This window comes from Pelodiscus sinensis, chromosome 24 (genome assembly GCF_049634645.1).
Source record: "Pelodiscus sinensis isolate JC-2024 chromosome 24, ASM4963464v1, whole genome shotgun sequence".
In the NCBI taxonomy this organism is placed as follows: domain Eukaryota; kingdom Metazoa; phylum Chordata; order Testudines; family Trionychidae; genus Pelodiscus; species Pelodiscus sinensis.
This window is the reverse complement of record NC_134734.1, coordinates 13,764,367-13,776,748: the sequence shown is the minus strand read 5'-3', so window position 1 is coordinate 13,776,748 and position 12,382 is coordinate 13,764,367. Positions and strand designations below refer to the sequence as shown.

Below are 12,382 nucleotides of genomic sequence, written 5' to 3'. Positions count from 1 at the left end.
GTTGGGGAAGGGCAGATGAGGAGCTGGGGGCAGGACTGGGTAGGGCCTGGACACAGCGCTGGTGTGGGAGCTGAATCGATGCGGTGCCTGGGGACAGACAGAATTGATGCAAGAGCCAGAGGTGGGGGCAGATGTGATGTGGGACCTGGGAGGACAGGATTGATTTGGGGGTGGGGGAGTAGCATGAAGTGTCAGGCAGATGGGGGCAGGGTGAGGACTCCTGTAGCAAGGGATAAAATCCTCCTTCACTGTTACGTGTAACTGTCGCACAAACCTGTGTAACAAAAACAAACTGAAAAACACAAGATCGTCTTTCAAGAAAAACTCAAAACTCAGGATTTTGGGGCAAAACATCCTGATTTTGGGAGAACCAACCCATGATTTTGTTCTTGTGGCTGGTGATGCTGCGGAAGGGTGGGTGCTGCTGTTCCAACACCAGGCTGGTACCAGAGAAATCTCCTAACTAACCCCAAGTAACATCTGTACAGCTGGGAGCAGCGGTGCCACTGACTTGAAACTCACCGTCCGTGACATACGGGACAACTGGGAAGACTCGTCCTGCTCCCAGGGTGACCAGAGCTCCCAGCGCCTGCCCCAGAGCTGCAAGGAAATGAAATCTGCTTGGGACGGAGCTGGAGGTGAGGGTGGGGGCGGCACCCCCAGACAAAAGCTGCTTTGCTTCTGTTGAGGGGCTGCTTCAGACTGAAAATGCCACAGCTGGGGCCGTTCGATTCAGATGCACTCAGGCAGCTCTGTGCTGGGAGTAGGGGCACCTGCCTGCCTGCGGGCATGGTGGGGAATCGCATCCCCAGGGCTGACTGAGACAAACTGCTGGGGATACCTGGTGCTATGAGACACTGTGTGAGCCCCGCCAGCCCCCGCAGGTGGGAGCTGTGCTGCAGCTGACAACTGTGTCCGGCGCCAGCCTGTCTGTCTCGCCAGCAAACTCCTCTGGGCTCTCCCAGCACGAACCTCCTCAGCCAGGCACTCCGGGTATGTCTACACTACAGCACTAATTCAAACTAACTTAGAAGCTAATTCAAATTAGCACATCTAGACCTAAAAACTAATTCGAATTAGCGTTTTGCTAATTCGAACTAGCGCATCCACACTAATTGGATGCTGGGGCACATTTAAGGGCAGCTCAAACCAGTCCCAGCAGCGCATCAGGTCAGTAGTTGCTTTGTGTGGCTGCTGTCTGAGGCTATCTGAGGCTCATGCTTAAAGGGAACCCCCTGGACAGCCGGTTCTCAGCTTCTCCGCTTGCTTGTCTACCTCACCGAGACACAGCAAAGCGTTTTCCTCTGCGCCTGCCTGTGTCGGTGCTTCCCATTGGGGACACCGCTGCAGTTGGCAACATGGAGCCAGAGTTCACCCTGGGCATTTATCCAGCTGGCTAGATAAATCCCCAACATGCTACAAGTGCTCCAGGCTGGAGGCCCTAGGGGCTGATAATGGGACAAGGAGCCTTCCCCTCGATGTCACCTGTTAGAATCTGACCATCTGGTGTGAAGTGAGCTGGCCAATCGCAGCCACTTGCTGGTGTTCACATCTCAAACTAGAGACCCGAGGGGCTGAACCGGCCACAGAGACTGACGCTGCCCCAGGCCCTGGAGCTTGTGAGGGAGGTTACTGGGCACAGGTTCCTGCATGTGCCAGTCCCTAGCGGACCCCACATGGACCATAGTGCTAGGTGTTGCACGGAGCCAGAAAAGAACAGTCGTCCCTGCCTCAAATAACCTGGGATAAATCCAGCCCAAGTGGCACCTTGACCTGCCAGTTACCCTGCTGTAACAGGTCCTCCACCTTCTCATTAATATGCATGAGTAGTGACACTGAATATGTAACAATTGTCATGAATAGTTACATAGATAGTTCTAGTTCCTGCTGCACACGGCACGCAAGTGACTGCACATGTCACCATGTGCTGCTGCACACAGTACACTCTCCCCAGACAGTTAGAAGCTGTTTATTCAGGCATCCAATCAGAGACCCTTGTTTACCCAGACAAGGTCCAATGAGTTCAAAGCTACAGCTCATAAATATTCATGGAGAGAGACTACTTAAGTTCTGGTCAGCATTCCCGCTCTGTTTGCTTCTCTGCTTTTTGCTTCTGCAGCGTTCCACCCTGTCCCCTGTCCTTGTTCATTAGATAGTTAGGGGCATGTCTACACTACCCTCCTAGTTCAAACTAGGAGGGTAATGTAGGCATACCGCACTTGCAAATGAAGCCCGGGATTTGAATTTCCCGGGCTTCATTTGCATAAGCGGGGAGCCGCCATTTTTAAAACCCCGCTGGTTCGAACCCCGTGCAACGCGGCTACACGGGGCATGAACTAGGTAGTTCGAACTAGGTTAGTTAGAGGTTCGTCATCGAGTCTGTCCGTTAGTATAGTGCGTCAGTTCTATGCTCAAGCGGACGGGGTATTATATCGCAACGGGAGGCGTCGTGTTAGTTTAGTTAGGGATTTTGTGTATCCAGTCTGGGTACAGGAGTAGCTCGTCTATCGCCGGTTCCAGCTGAAGAGCGGAATCCACCTGAAGACAGTGCCAGGCAACTTACCAGCAGTGAATCCTGCGTCCAGGAGCGGAAGGCCCCGGAGGAGGACTTCACCACCTGCCTGCATTCTACCCGTCCCCAGGGTCTACGAGGGACCGCCTCTCTGTTCCTCACCAAGGGCTCGGAAGGAGCCTATGGTTCGAGGTCGAGAGCACCGCAGAAGACATCGCTGCGAGGGATCGCCTCCTCGTCTTCCGCCAGAGGCTTTAATTAGCCAAAGGCTTGAGAGACAGGTGCATCACCGTCCATCGTCAACAGCTGGATAGTGTACTTATTGCCTGTGTAATCCTTGTGTCTGTGGGGTACTTTTCTATCCTCCTATTTCTTTTTGGGTTGGGATATTAAGAGTGTTTACCTATTTCCTTGTTGTGCCTTTTAAATCTATAATATATGGTTTGGCTCCTTTAAACTGCGTAACGTTTTTATTTCTCTGCGACAAGTTTTAATCAACAAACGCCTATGATAGATGAGGTTTGGTGGTATCTGCAACTTCCACTGAGGTCATAATTAATATAATCAGATTGCAAATTTAGGTTTTAATATCCTCAGCGTAACACTGCCCACTGCTGGGATCACTCCTGTGCCTTGGGGCTGGTCCTTGGGGGAAGTGGCACTAACTGAACATGAGAGCTCACGTCACAGAAGGCTGCCCTGTCTGTGCTGGAGCTGCCCTGGCAGGGATGGAAGCTGCCACTGGATGCTCACTGTGCTTCTCTTCCAGAAATACCCAGTGAAATACGGCGCCGGCGTCTGCAAAAACAAACAATGGCCCCACCGTGCCCATCTTCTACGACTACGGTGATGCCGAGCGAACCGCCAATTATTACTCTCCATACAGCCAAAGTGAGTGAGTGTGCATGTTTTACCTCTTTGGCCACACGGATCTTCTCTGCCCAGCCTTAAATTCTCAGAGTATTTCCTGGAGGCTTCTCTTCCATGCTTTCTCACCCCTTCCGCCAGGACTGCTTTCCCCAGCACTCTATGGCTATACCTACACTATCAAGTTTTGTTTGAAAAGGGAAGGATCATGCCTGCAGGGCAGCAGAGATCAAACACTGAGCAGAGCCATCAGGGCAGGCCTTGTGGAATACTGGCAGAAACCAGTTCTGTGGAGGGAAAAAAAACAAACAGCAGTGTCTGCACTGGCTCTTGGTTGACAATAAAGGGGGAGGGGGAATTCCTGTGGGGAGGAAGCTTTTTGTCACCAAAACTGGGCATTTTTTTGTGACAAGTCTCACTGCAGTATGTGCACTCTCACTGTTTTGTCACCACATGGCAGGTTTTATCCACAAAACTTGATAGCGTAGGCATAGCCTCAAAACTCCAGGAGGCTTGAAAGCATTCACCAGAGCTACACTCTGGTCAGCTCCTTGAGAATTTATGCCCTGGGCCTGTTCTTTCTGTTCAGTGGTTATAGCGAACCAGTGCAGGTGGTACGGCCTCAACCGGTGATGGAATAAACCGCCTGTGTCGTGCGGAGCCTCTGTAAGGGGAATAGCACACAGTCCCTCGATAGACACGTCAGACCTGCTGCTGGGCGTGCTGTTGATTGGATGCTTTGTTGGCCTGCTGTCGGCGTTTCTGCGGGAGTTCCCTCTGTCTGGGTTGATCATATGGCCTGAAGTGGGCCACGGCATAAGAGAACGGTTTCTGTTTATTGTACGGGCCGAATCTCCAGCATCTGTACGGTGGAGTATACGTTCCGAGTGTCCTCAATGCGGTGCGAGAGTCTTTGCCCCAGTGGAATACTTGATCGGTATTCTGGGCAAAAAGTGACTGACGATCAAAAGATAAGACCTCCACCTTTGACTGTAGGTCTTTTGGAACCGATGCCAGGTGGAGCCAGGAGGAGCGGCACATGACCACCGATGTAGCCGTGGTCCGAGCGGCTGTATCAGCAATGTCGAGGGTGATTTGTAGTGCTGTACGAGCTGCTGTATAGTCCTCCTGCACTACCGCTTTCAGGATCTGCCTCTTAGCATCAGGTAAGTGTTCCAGTAGAGTGACAAGCTTGGTGTAGTTGTCAAAATAGTGATTTGCAAGGAAAGCCACGTAATTAGCCATCCTCAGGGTGGCCGTGGCAGACGAATAAACCTTTCTGCCCAATAAGTCCAAGCGTTTTGTTTCTTTATCACTGCTCATGCTTTTGCTCTGTGCAGTCTTTGTTCTCTGTTGGGCGGCATCCATTACGATGGAATTGGGCTGTGGGTGCATAGACAAGAATTCTGTGGCCTTAGACGAAACAAAGCACTTTTTATCAGCCCTCTTGTTCGTCGGCAGCATAGAGGCTGGAGTTTGGCAGATGTCATTAGCAATCTCGAGGACGGCCTCGTCAAAGGGGAGTTGCCAGCTTGGATTTTTTGGACAGCTAAAGGTTTTTCAGCAGGCGATGTTGTTTCTGTGGCATGTCCATGATGTGTACCTTCTGGGACTGAGCGACTCTTTTAATAAGCTCTCAGAACTGTTTATAGTTATCTGTCGGGGAAGAGTCACCCTGAAGTACTGCGTAGTCTGGTGAGGAAAATGACTGGTCGGTGGGGGAGTCTAAGTGGAGCTGCTCGCGGTCAGAGGGCAGATTATTCTCCCTCTCTTGGTGACTAGAGGTCGAGGGCACATCGCCCATGGGTGTTGGAGGAGCCGTCCGAAGGGGCGGAATGTCCTGTGCCGGGGGCTGTGGAGACAGGGATCATCTGTGTCTTGGTGATCTAGATGTCGAGTAGTCTGCACCAGAGGTCCCCAACCTTTTGGGGCTGCCGGGCACCTGGGGGCGGGGCCGCGCATGTGCCGCGTGACTGAGGGCGGGGACGCCCATGCGTCACGCGCCCAGGGCTGGCACTGTGCATGTGCCGTGCACCCAGGGCAGGGGTCGCCCATGCGCTGTGCGCCCGGGGCTGGCACTGCACATGTGCCGCGCGCCCAGGACAGGGCCAGCCCAGATCATTTGGCAGGTGCACATAAATGACCGGCGGGTGCCATGGCGCCAGTGGGCACCACGTTGGGGACCACTGGTCTGTGTTATGGGAGCATGGGCGCTCACGGTGATAGTAGGTGTAATGTCGACTGTGATGGTGATATGTATGAGGGGAGTGCCCCAGGGAATACATGCTTGCACTTCTGTAGTGTTGAGAATATACTGAAGGAGATCTTGGTGACCTTGATAGCACTGTATAGTGTGAGGGTGACCGGGAGCGGTAAGACCGATAATAACGTTGAGGTGTTAGGGAGTGGCATGGTGATCTTATGTATCGTTCTTGGGAAGAGGTGTAATATGCTATGTGATGACGGCTTGCTGAGTGATAAGAAGCTGGAGTAGAAGGTTCCAGAGAAAAGACCACCATCTCAGGACTCGGTGATGGTGTGCAGACGTACCTAGCCTTTCCCTGTGCCTTAGTAGATATTGGAGAGGTACGCGAAGGAGGTGGAGCTGTGTCCCGCGGGCTGGTCAATGCGGAGGCAACGTCACCTGGTTCCAACCTCTCATGGTGCTCAGATGGTGCTAACGGCATCGGAATTGGCGATGTCAGTGCCACTGTTGTCGCCGGTGCCAGCAGTGCCATTGGTATCGGTGCTGAGGGCGTCAGCACCGTAGGCAGCTGTTGCGGTGCCGTTGGTGCTGATAGCGTTGGTGCCGAAACAATCGGCCTCGTGGCAGCATGGGGCCTCAGTGCCGTTGCCAGTGCCGATTCTGGTCGCGGCGCCACGAGTACCGTTGGTGCCGGGTCACAAAGTATGGTGGGGCTCGGAGCCGATGTGCTATAGCCCTTGCTTGGCTTGCTGCTAGCATGCCTGGGCGGCAAACCGGAGGTGCTTGGTCTATCACCTGCACTCACATTCCTGGAAGGTGAGGAACTCCTCTTCTCCTGAGACTTGTGCACCACAGGGGTCTCACTTGCTGAGTTCTCTCCGGTCAGCAGCTGCAATGCTCTATTAAAAAGCAGCATTTTAAGCCACATTTCTCTATCCCTCCTGGCCCGAGCGGATAACTTAGAACAATGCATGCACTTTTGGGAAACTTGACCCTCCCCAAGGCACTTGATAAAGCGTGACTGGCCATCTGACACCGGCACGGCGTCTCGGCATGTTGCGTACTTTTTGAACCCCAGGGAACCATGCATGATGGCAACTGGATTCAATTGTCTGTCTCAGTCCTTCTTACTTTTAAACTTCTCTTGGCAATGATGAACTGGAGAAACTCAATAGATTTTATTTTATTTTATTTTTTTAAACAAGAACGATATGAACTACAACTATAACTCATGGTAGGGAGGCTAAACTGGGAAGAATAACTAAATTTCTATTTTCTCTATTTTTTTCTATTTTTCCTCAGAATGGAGAAGGAGTTCGTCCGGATTCCGTCTGCGGCTGTGGACGGTTAAGAGGAACTGGCGAGGCCGGACCGTGCTCCGCAAAAGGGCGCAAATGGCGCGAGATGGCAAGTGCACATGTGCGGTCTGGCGGGGCTAATGCTAGTGAAAAATCTCCGAACTGCGGCACCGGAATGAGCCCGACACCTTCAGTGGAGCACCCACGGGGACACTACTTGATGAAGAAGCCTTTTTCCAAAAGGAGGAAGAAAAAAATTAGTCTCCTAAACCTCTGATAATAGGACAAGAAGCAATGGGCTTAAAGTGCAGTAAAGAAAGTTTAGGTTGGATAATAAATTTCCTAACTATCAGAGTGGTTTAGCACTGGAATAAATTCTCAAGGGAAGTTAGATAAACACCTGTCAGGGATCATCTAGATGGAGGTTGGTCCTACCATGAGGGCAGAGAATTGGACTTGATGACCTCTCGAAGTCCCTTCTAGTTCTAGTATTCTATGATTGTACGATCCCTTGAATAGCAGGCAATGGGGTGCACTACTTGCTTAGGTCCATGCTTCTGGGAAAGGGTAACCATGCTCCCCGTTGTGATACCATTATGATATGACTGTGACATAGTTAAAATGAATCTTGCACAAAATGTGTCTTGTGAGGTGTTTATGGAAAAGTTATGATTTGCTGAATATGATTATCCTGTTTGTCTGCACGTGTCGTTTTTTGTATCTGAAGTTATGAATATTGACTGTCTGTCTGCAAAAAAAATGTGCCTACTCTTGGTAAAGTCCAAAACAGATATGTCCACGATGAAGGCAGACAGTGCTGTGACTCCAATAAAGACAATAGACCATGGAAGAGCTGAGTCTTACTATAAACGTTTCAGCAGCTGGCAAGCAATGGTTGCTATGACTCAGCTGGGTGCACGAGACATGTGACCAGACAATGGGACATCGAGCTCCATTTTGATACTTGTATTTTTCTACCAACTAGACTGGGAAATGAGCTTGGGACAAAGGATTCCCACCATATGGAAAATCTATATAGAGTGAGGAGTGATGTTCTCCCATGCCTTAACTCTTCATGCCAGAGAATTTCTGGAAACACCTGAGGAAAAAGAGTGACGTGTGGGGTGCAGGGGATTGTTGGATTTCTAGCCTGTGTGTGGAAACTGGGTGACCTGCTTGTTTTATCAGTTTAGGTGAATCTGTCTGCATTTTGGCTGAAGGTGGGGGGGGGGGGGAATCACAAGCTTCTTGTGCATATCTTCTCCACATTGAAGGGAGAGTGAACTATATTAATTAACTCATTTTATACAGATCCCTGTGTGGGGTAAAATGGTATAATTCTTGGTTTATCCACCAGCAGGGGTGCACAGCCCAGGGGGTGAGGAATTGGTTATTTGTCTTTGAGTGGCTTGGATAAAGCATTTAGGTAGCTTAATTGGGTGTGAGGTGCCACCTGCTGTCCTGTTGGGTGATAACAGGGCATGGTGAGGATGGCTGAAATCTCCAGCAAAGCAGTATGAAGGAGGTAGAGCCAACAGCATTTACCACGGCTGCCAGACTGCATCCCACATTCATCACAGAGAGGACTGCCTCAAATCACTGTACTAACAGCGTCAGCTGACACAATGAAAACTTGCAGCCTGTCTGGGTACGCTGATACTAGATAAGCTGAGAAAACAAGTGTTAGTAGCTCAAAGGCCTGCCAGACCTCAGGCAACTAGTGGAATGGGCCATACGTCCAGAGAAAGACAGTGCGAGGCTCAGCTTGTTTTGGTAAAAGTTTGTGAAACCTAAAAAATGTTACAGGGTGCTGCTCAGCCATTGGACAGTCTGACCCTTACACAGACACATCTTGATTCTGTCTGGGAACAGGATGAAACCCAGGAACTCAGCTGAGGTCTGATTACTTGTCCATATCTCAATCCTAGCACAGAGACTGGGTATCATAGTATTTTCAGAACTGTGCAGACATGGATGGTGTGTTGGCCAAATCATCTAAGAAGATCAATATATCAAACTGATCCACTAGGTCTCATAGCACATTGTTCATGAAGTACTGAAACATTGCTTGGGCATTAGTCAGTCCAAATGGCATGACGAAATAGTCAACGGTCTCAAAAGCTAACTATCCTAGCAAGTCTGAAAGGCTGTTTTTCATTCAATCCCCTCTCTGGGATATGAAGAATATTGTAAGCTCCCTAGAGATCCAGATCAGTGAATATGTGAGTTACCTCCTCGCAGTCAACAATTCAGTGCTTAGGGGCAGTGGATAACAATTCTGGATTGTTATCTGATTTAGGACTCAGCCCTTGACACATGGGGACAAGTTGTCTTCCTCTATAAAAAATGATTGGGGCACTGACTGATGAAGTTGACTTACAGATGAACCCCTAGGCCGGGTTTTCATGGATGTATTCTCGCAACACAGCTAGTTCGAACTCTGGCATTGTACTTGCCCACCCAAATGGTGCTTACACCTTTGGCTGAAGTTCCACAGGCCAATATTAGTCTCAGTGTTGGAGCTTTGACTCTGGAGAAGGCTGTCTGCAATCTTCTTCTCAAAGATGCCAGAGTCCTCTCAATCTCTACTCAGCTGTTCCTTAGCCCCCTCAGTACGTGTTTCATGGGGCAATTACAGTTTCTTGGGCCTGGGTACAATTTTGATTGGTCCATGGCCATGTTGCCTGCAGAATTGTGATGGGGAAATGACCTATTCTCATCAATGAAATAGGGAATCCCAAATGGTTAGTCAGGAGATGGCAAGTTTCAGGGGGGTATACAGGCAGTGGATCATAGCAAATTGCACAATTTCTCTTTGTCCCTGAAAAGGGCCTTGGGAGGGGAGGGGTATAGTCTTCTACAGGACTACATCCAAAGACACTGGGGATTTCAGTCATTTTTTAGTATGGCTTTGTGTAACAGGAAAATCTGTAGGGCCTGAGCTAGAGCTGAATCCATGAAATTATCAACCGCTCCCAAATCGATGAGGACATGATGTAGAGGGGATGGTGGGATTCATCTGGGATGTGCAGTGGGGGTAGGCATCTGCAGGCTCAGGGTGCATCCCAGTAAGGACTGTAGTATGAGGATGAATTCTTCTCCCAAGGCGCAGGCCAGTTCCCGCAGCCTGGCCTGTACTGGCTTGTTTCCCAAGCTCCTTGGTATTCACACCTGGCCGGCTGAGATGGCATGAACAGGTTCTCCACAGCTGCATTCAGGCCTGTCAATGCGATAATTAAAGGCTAATTTGCTGCTTGGCTTTGTGTGGTGGAGTCTGCCCTCTGGTGGCTGAAGAGGTGAATTTATCACCATCGCAGCTCCCTCACACTGGAGAACGACTGCCTCCAACTGGAACACAAGTTAATGCTTGAGGATTCACAGGTAGCTAATGAGATCGATCCTGGATCCCCAGCAGGGCTGGAGCAGACACTTCCGGATGGAAGGGCAGATGTGGACTGTTGAGTCTGGCTGCAGCACCTTCTTTCCTCCTTTTACGTTTCTCCATTGCCCATTGTCCACGTTGGATCTGGAAATTCGGGCTCCTTGCCCCAAGGTTTGTTTCCTTTTTGGCCAGTGCCAGGCTTGGCTTTCCCATGAGTTCCTGTCAGTGTTGCTCTGGGAATTACAGACCCAGGACCAAAGTTCCCCCAAGCCAATGGTACACAAGGGAGGGACGGGCCAGCGTCACGTCCAACCAGCTTCCCATGCCCTAAACCGATGGATTGGGAACCTGTTTTGCAGCTGGATGAGCTGGGGTGACCTTTCACTGTGAGACTGAGTGAGAGCCAAACGCACCATTTTCACCACTGTGACCACTCAGTCACCACAGTGCAGGATGCTGAGGTGTCATGGTGTGGTTTTTCCCCCTGCAGAGCTAGCATCTCCATGCCCTACGCCTGTTTTAGCCATCAGGGTGGATCTTGCTGTCCTTGATGGAAAAGTAACGACAAGTGAACATTCATTCTGCCTAGGCTCCAGCTCTTCTGGACATCTCCCCTCCTGTCTATGCTCGGTTGCACTCTCTCCGTCTTGGACTCCCCCTTGGCTCTCTGCCTTCAGGAATCTCATCCCTGCTGGGCCTTCTCCTCTCAGCGGTTTGTGTTTCCAGGGCTCCTCTCTTCAGCTCTGCTCACTGCTGGGACCTCTGGCGCTAAAGAGATTCCTTCACCATGGTGCCAGCAGAATCACTGAGAGGGATTGTGACTGCCACAGTTATGCAGGTGATAAATTCACTGAAAGAGCCCAGGATTTTGACTCAGACAGCTGGACACACACTCAGCCTGGGTTGGGCTGGCAGCTGTGGTGAGGAATCTTGAAGTGATTCCTTAGTCCAGTGTTTCCCAATGGATCCCTGGATTCCCTGGGGATCCACGAATTGAAAGCAAGGGTTCCGCGAAGAGCCGGCACTCCCCCGCCTCCTGTTAAAGAGACAGAGCCATGGTTAGGGCTTTTTTTTTTTTTTTTTTCTCAACAAACTGTGGCAAGGACCTTTTTTTTTTTAAGGCAGCTCTAGGGGTTCCAAGGCCAAATAAAATTGGGAAACACTGCTGTAGAGAGTGGTGTCTAATTTTCCATTGCTGATTTTTACTGTGGTGTCCAGGAAATGGATCTCTTGTGTAGAATGGTCCAGGCTGAGATTGATGGTGGTGTGTAGGTTGTTAAAATCTCTGTGGAATGTCTCCAGTGTTTCTTGGCCAGGCATCCAGATCATAAAGATGTCATCGAAGTAGCATAAGTACAGAAAGGGCAAAAGGGGACGGGAGTTGAGGAAATGTTCTAGGTTAGCCATAAAATGTTAGATGTCCTCAAGTCATCAGTACCTGATTAAATGGATCCTGAAATACACAAGGAGCCGATTGAAGAGGTTTCACTGCGATTAGCTATCATCTTTGAGAAGTCATGGAAGAGGGGAGAGATTCCAGAAGACTAGAAAAGGGCAAATATCGTGCCCATGTATATATATAAAAAAAAGATAATAGGGTCAAGCTAAGAAACTAGAGATCAGTCAGCTTAACTTCTGTTCCAGGAAAGAAAACCTTGCCCCAAGGTTTGTTTCCATTTTGGCCAGTGCCGGGTTGGCTTTCCCATGAGTTCCTGTCAGCGTTGCCCTGGAAATTACAGCCCCAATACCAAAGTTCCCCAAGCCAATGGTACACAAGAGAGGGACTTGCCAGCATCACATCCAACCAGCTGGATTGGGAAGCTGTTTTGCAGCTGGGTGAGCTAGGAGTGACTTTTCACTGTGAGACTGAGAAGGAGCCAAACCCACCACTTTCACTACTGTGACCGCTCAGTCACCACAGTGCAGGATGCTGAGGTGTCATGGTGTGGTTTTTTCCCCTGCAGTGCTGGCATCTCCATGCCCTACCCCTGTTTTAGCCATCAGGGTGGACCTGCTTGTCCTTGATGGAAAAACAATGCAAGTGAACATTCATTCTGCCAGGATCCAGCTCTTCTGGACATCTTCCCTCCTGTCTATGCTCATCAGCTGCACTCTCC

General features: G+C 50.1%; 1 long non-coding RNA gene across 1 annotated transcript; it reads left to right on the top strand.

The window, feature by feature from the left end:
• The first annotated feature begins 2,172 nt into the window (after positions 1-2,172).
• LOC142819664 (uncharacterized) lies at positions 2,173-7,720 on the top strand. The gene is made up of 3 exons (XR_012897525.1): positions 2,173-3,403; positions 3,969-4,545; positions 6,888-7,720. It is a non-coding gene; the product is annotated as an uncharacterized LOC142819664 (long non-coding RNA).
• Positions 7,721-12,382: the final 4,662 nt, after the last annotated feature.